This window comes from Pygoscelis adeliae, unplaced genomic scaffold (assembly GCF_000699105.1).
Source record: "Pygoscelis adeliae isolate BGI_AS28 unplaced genomic scaffold, ASM69910v1 Scaffold79, whole genome shotgun sequence".
NCBI classification, from domain to species: Eukaryota; Metazoa; Chordata; class Aves; order Sphenisciformes; family Spheniscidae; genus Pygoscelis; species Pygoscelis adeliae.
In genome coordinates this window covers 2,591,868-2,597,359 of record NW_008825532.1, presented here as the reverse complement: position 1 = coordinate 2,597,359, position 5,492 = coordinate 2,591,868, and positions in this window count along the sequence as shown.

The window sequence follows — 5,492 nt, the reverse complement described above, 5'->3', positions numbered from 1 at the left end:
ACCTTCCCGCTCCCCTGCTGCTGAGCCGGTGCTGCCGCTTGCCCCGGCCTGCCGCCCTCCCCGCCGCGCAGCCCCGTGCTCACCTGTTGCTACTCGTCCCCAGCCAGGCTCTGCGCGCTCGGCGTTGGTGCCAGCGCCTAATCCCCACGCTGCAGCGCGGCGGTCTGGGGTTCAGCTCTGCTGAAAGCCGCTTGGCTGGCACAGGTTTGTCTGCCCGTGAGCGCGGGGTAGGGTCTTCTCAGACCCAGCCCGAGCTCCGGCGCGGTGCAGCTGGAGTAGAGAGGAGCAGGCTTCTCTGGGTGGGTGGTTACGGCATGGCCTTGTAAGGCTGCTCCGTGTGCCTTTTGTGTTTGGAAAGTTTTCCAGGAAAGGAGCGAGGGTCAGTTAAAAGGCCGTAGCTAAGCTTCTGTGCAAGACAAATCATCGGTTGAAGGGTTTTTAAATACAAGGCTGTGGTTCTTTGTCACCTGATTGTGCTAAAGCTCAATATAAATAACTGTTTCATAGCAGGCATTCTTGACTTTCAAGAGGCTCCCTTTAAAAAGGGTGCTGTGTCCCAAAGCAGTGCTGGTGCTGCAGCTGTGCAGGGACTGGGGACCTCTGCTGTAGTTTGGAAAAGAGAAAGCAACGTACTGCTTCAAAGTCTCAGCGTTGTCTTCAACTCTCGCTCTGGAAATAGGCACGTGCAAAGTTCTGTTAAAAGAGCTAAACTCCATTTCCGTCCTCTGCAGGTGGCAGCCTGGTGTTCCCATTCTCTTTAGTCAAATGAACTCCAGCAAAGAGAAGGGGACATGTGAGAGCTGGCTTGCGAAATAGTCCCTCAGGCTGTCCTGATATATCGCAGTGGATGCCACCATGACTGGAGTCTAAAGAGTGTGATCTATTGCGCTCGCTGCAGACTAGAATTACACTTAACACCACACTCTTGTTTGCAGCGTACTTTGCTGTTTGCAATGTTGGTTAGCAGTTTGTCCATGCTGCAGTTCTGCAGCAGCTTGAGCCAGTGTGGTTTGGGGCTTCCATGACTCCAGCCACACGTTCCTCTGCCTGTGTGACCGAGCAGTAAGTCAGCACAGAGAGTTAATTTTGCAAAAAAAAAAAAAAAAAAAGATAGCTTTTTCTGGTAGGTTAGCTTTCAGCTGTCTCAGCTCTCTGAAGTGGCACACCATGTGGTTGCGTGAGTGTGAATGTTTGCTCGAGAGATGGTAGGAACGTGGCAAGAGGGACACAGTTGTCACAGCTTACGCTGGCACAGGCTGATACAAAACTTTTCACCTTTCCCATTTATCTGGCTCACTGACAGTTCCCGGAGAGTGCACGTAGTTTGACTAAAATTGACTTCCCCCCCCCCTTTGTGCAGGTCGAATCCTCCTTATTAAGTTCTGACTTAGAAAATGCACCCAAGCACTGTCCCTTCTCTTCAGAAGATTTGGTGGTCTCACTGGAAGATAGTTCTTGCTTCCTCAGGCTAGGCGTGCTGTCCTGGTCCTCCTGCTGCACGTTATTTTGGCAGACAGTTTATGGAACTGGTGCATTTTCTCTTGAGGATGTGTCTGTATCTGCTTGGCAGTAGTGCCTGAGACTAAAATTCAGTGTGGCTTCTGAAATGCATCCCCAGATATCATGGGGAAGGTAGACTATAGTGAAGTGTCCTGCCGGACTGGATGCTGGAATTAGGTAGACTTCTGGCTTGATTCAGTATGGCTGTTCTTTTGTTATATTCATTCATGTGTAACGGGACTGTCAGTCTTTGGTTTTACTCTGTGTTTTAATCACGTATCACTTTTGGGAAACATACAGTTGGATTTAACTTGCAGAAAGGCAGAGATGAGAATTTGTGCACGTTTGAGGGTTGAGGTCCCTGCTCAGACACTGTTGCTGTTCTGTGATGACTTTTCAGTGTGAAATTTGTTTGTAGTTTTTCAGCATGGGAATGGGCTAACTCAGGCTGGCTTTAGTAGGGGAAGAGAACAAACTTCTTGCCAGGAAAGATGAGGGAGGGCAGAACGACAGCAGCTGTGGTGGGAATCAGCCTGCCTTATGATTAGGGCAGTTTAAAATCCTTGAATTCAACCAGCAAACGGAAAACCATGATAGAAATACAGTTGAAACTGTTTAAATGCCAGGGGAAATTCTCATAAAACCTTGTTTTCATTTTAAACAAATATTGTCAAAGTTTGGGTTGGTATGTAGGGGGTATGCGGTTAATCTTGCGTGCCCAGGAGAGGCAAAGGGGGCTGTGGTATATCCTCTCTGCTCCATTTTCTTCCCTGCTCTCTCTCTCTCAAATCCTGTTGACAGGGCTTGGCAGGATGTGTGCCCCATCACATGTGACCACGGAGCTCTGACTTCTAGTCTTGCTTTATGCTAACACAGAGTTGTATAGATTTGCAAGAGGCTTTGTTTGTTTTGCTTACTTTAGTCTATTTGCATCAAGGTGCATTAGATGAAGGTTAGACATTTACAGTTTCAAAGATGTGGAATCAATCAAATCAGTTCAATTTGATTTTGTAGACTTAGAGTAAATTTAATAGGTGCATGTTTTATATTTAAGACAAACTTAATAAACAAAAGATGCCTCTTCAGTTGAGGAATGGACCTGCCTGGTTTTTTGTTTTCACTGTTCCTTGTTATTTTTAGAGCTGTGAAGCTCTACTTGCATCTTTTTTTTAATTTGTAAAGTAAAAGAAAAACTTCTTGAGTTGTCTTAGCTTTAGTGATTTCAGTTTTGAACTGAATGAGTTCGGGTAAAGGAAATTAATGTGGAGCTGCTGCTAAATGTTGATACAGCATTTTGATGCCTGTTAAGATAGTACTACAGCTCCTAGAGTTCTGGTATTTCTGTGTTGTTTGGGCAGAACCATACTGATAATATATCCTATTTGTATGTAGTGTAGTTCTAATAGAGAATTTTAAATGGGAAATTAAAAGAAATGTGTCTTGAAAGACTTTTTTTTAATCTACTTTAGTTAATGATATAAACCCCATAAATTCATTGTTGCTTCATAATTACTTTACAGCTGTCCTACTCCACTATACAATTGGGGGAAATACAGCTGTTACAGACTGCCAGGGTGTGACCTATGTGAAATCCGGAAGAATCTGTGTTTTCGAGGAAGGTGGTGTTTGCTGTTCTTGAACCGCTTCAAGCGCTTTGTTAAGGACAGATTTGCTGGGTGTGCAGTCTGTCCTTTCCCTGCAGTAATTCAGCTGAAGTTAAGAATTAACCAGCCGGAAAGGCAGGAGTGTCCTTGCAGGGGTGTGTCGCAGGGCTTCTTTGTAATCCTCCTCTCAGTGCTCTGCAAGCTGCTCTGTGGATAAGAGGATAGTTCCTTCTGGCTTTGAGATTACTTGGGGGAGAAGGTGTTGAGGGTTTTGAATAAAGTAGAAGTGCATAAACCCCGCTGAAGCAGTTTGCACTGGTTATTGCATTTCTCACATCCATGAGTATGAGCAAGTTTGACACAGTGAGGAGCAATGTTAAGGACTAGTCTTTCTCAGTGAAACATTCTGTGTATTGTCCTATAGCTGTTGTTTTTCCCTTTGTAGGAATAGAATGAACTTTAAAACCATCCTTTTCACCCTCCAAAGACACTTCACTGAAGCAAAAATCTGGCATTTCCTATATGTGCAATATAAAGGAAAGGACAAGTGATTCTGCAGTATTGCATTAGTTACAGGAGGCTGAAGTCACACCTCTGCATTCTGGTACTTTGTATTCACTTTGATTCAAATGTGTACATGTATATACACATACGTATGTGCAACAACTCAAATAGCTGTATTACAAATTAAAAATTACCAAGCATTCTGCTTGTCTGAAACAGAAGGTGTCATCCACCTGGAAACTCAGCTAGCTCTTAATCTTTATTACAGTGGGCAGCACTTTACTTTCAACCCTTCCATTTCATGCCTGTGTTACATGCATATTGCCCGCAGTTGATGTTAACTGTTGACCAGATGGATCAGGAGACCTGGCTGAGGGCTCTAAGGTGCTTCCTTGCATGTACCCTGCAATTCAGTTTATGATGACAGAGTGACTTCACTGGCTTCCAGTGCCATAGTGCTGGCTCTGAAGGTCCCTGGCCACCCCCAGAGCTGAGGATGTCTGACCTCCTGGCACAGCATGCACAGAGCTCCATCAGGTTGGAGCAGCTGCTCATCCTGTGGCCCTCTGAAGCTCCTCCATGAAAGACCAGCAGACAAAAGCAAGCCTGTCCATCTTCTGGACTATTTCTCCTGTGCTGCAGCTGATAAGTTCTGCCAGGTTATCCTTACGCCTTGCAAATAAATTCCAGTTCAGTATACAAAATTATGTGAACGCTTGTTTTGGTGAAGGTGGAAGGTTTGTCATTTGGTGTGCTGACCAATTGCTCAGCTAGCTTTTGGGTCTTTTCTGTAGTCAGATCTACAAAAAAGTAATGGTCGGTTCCTAAAATAGTCACATTATCTGTTTGCTTATATCCATCTGGACTGTACTGGAGTGTTCCTGTATCCTTGAAGACTTTTTGGCTCAGAATTGTCAGAATCATAGCTTCTTAACATGGACAGGTGAGGGCCCAAATCACTGTCAGGAGAGCTTTCCTTAATTTCATAAAAAAACCCTTTATCTGGAAAGGAACATCTGGTGGGAAGGCTTTACACAGGTTTGCTTTTGACTTTTGGTAATGGTAATTTCAAGATGATGGTTTGAGAAGACATTAAAAATATTTCCCTGTCTTTGCTCACTGAGGCATAACTGACTTGATGCCATAAAGCAAAAGGAAACGTAAAACTTAGCATCTTAGCTCTGAGCAAGGTATAATTCTGCCCGACCTTCAGCCTGGTGCAAGTTTGTGCATAGGGGAGGCTCAGTCTAGAGTCTGAGTCTCTCTCTGCTGCACAGAGCCATCGACCTCAGTCTGTGAAGAATCATAGAATAGTTTGGGTTGGAAGGGACCTCTAAAGGTCATCTAGTCCAACCCCCCTGCCGTGGGCAGGGACATCTTCAACTAGATCAGGTTGCTCAGAGCCCCGTCCAACCTGACCTGGAATGTTTCCTGGGATGGGGCATCCACCACCTCTCTGGGCAACCTGTGCCAGTGTTTCACCACCCTCAGCGGAAAAAATGTCTTCCTTAGATCTAGTCTGAATCTGCCCCCCTTTAGTTTAAAGTCATTCTCCCTTGTCCTGTCGCAACAGGCCCTGCTAGAAAGTCTGCCGCCATCTTTTTTATAAGTCCCCTTTAAGTACTGATAGGCTGCAAGAAGGTCTCCCCGAAGCCTTCTCTCCTTCAGGCTGAATAACCCCAACTCTCTCAGTCTTTCTTCATAGCAGAGGTGTTCCATCCCCCTGATCATTTTCGTGGCCCTCCTCTGGACCTGTTCCAATAGGTCCGTGTCTTTCTTATGCTGAGGACTCCAGAGCTGGATGTAGTACTCCAGGTGGGGTCTCACTGGAGCAGAGTAGAGAATCACCTCCCTCGCCCTGCTGGCCAAGCTTCTTTTGATGCC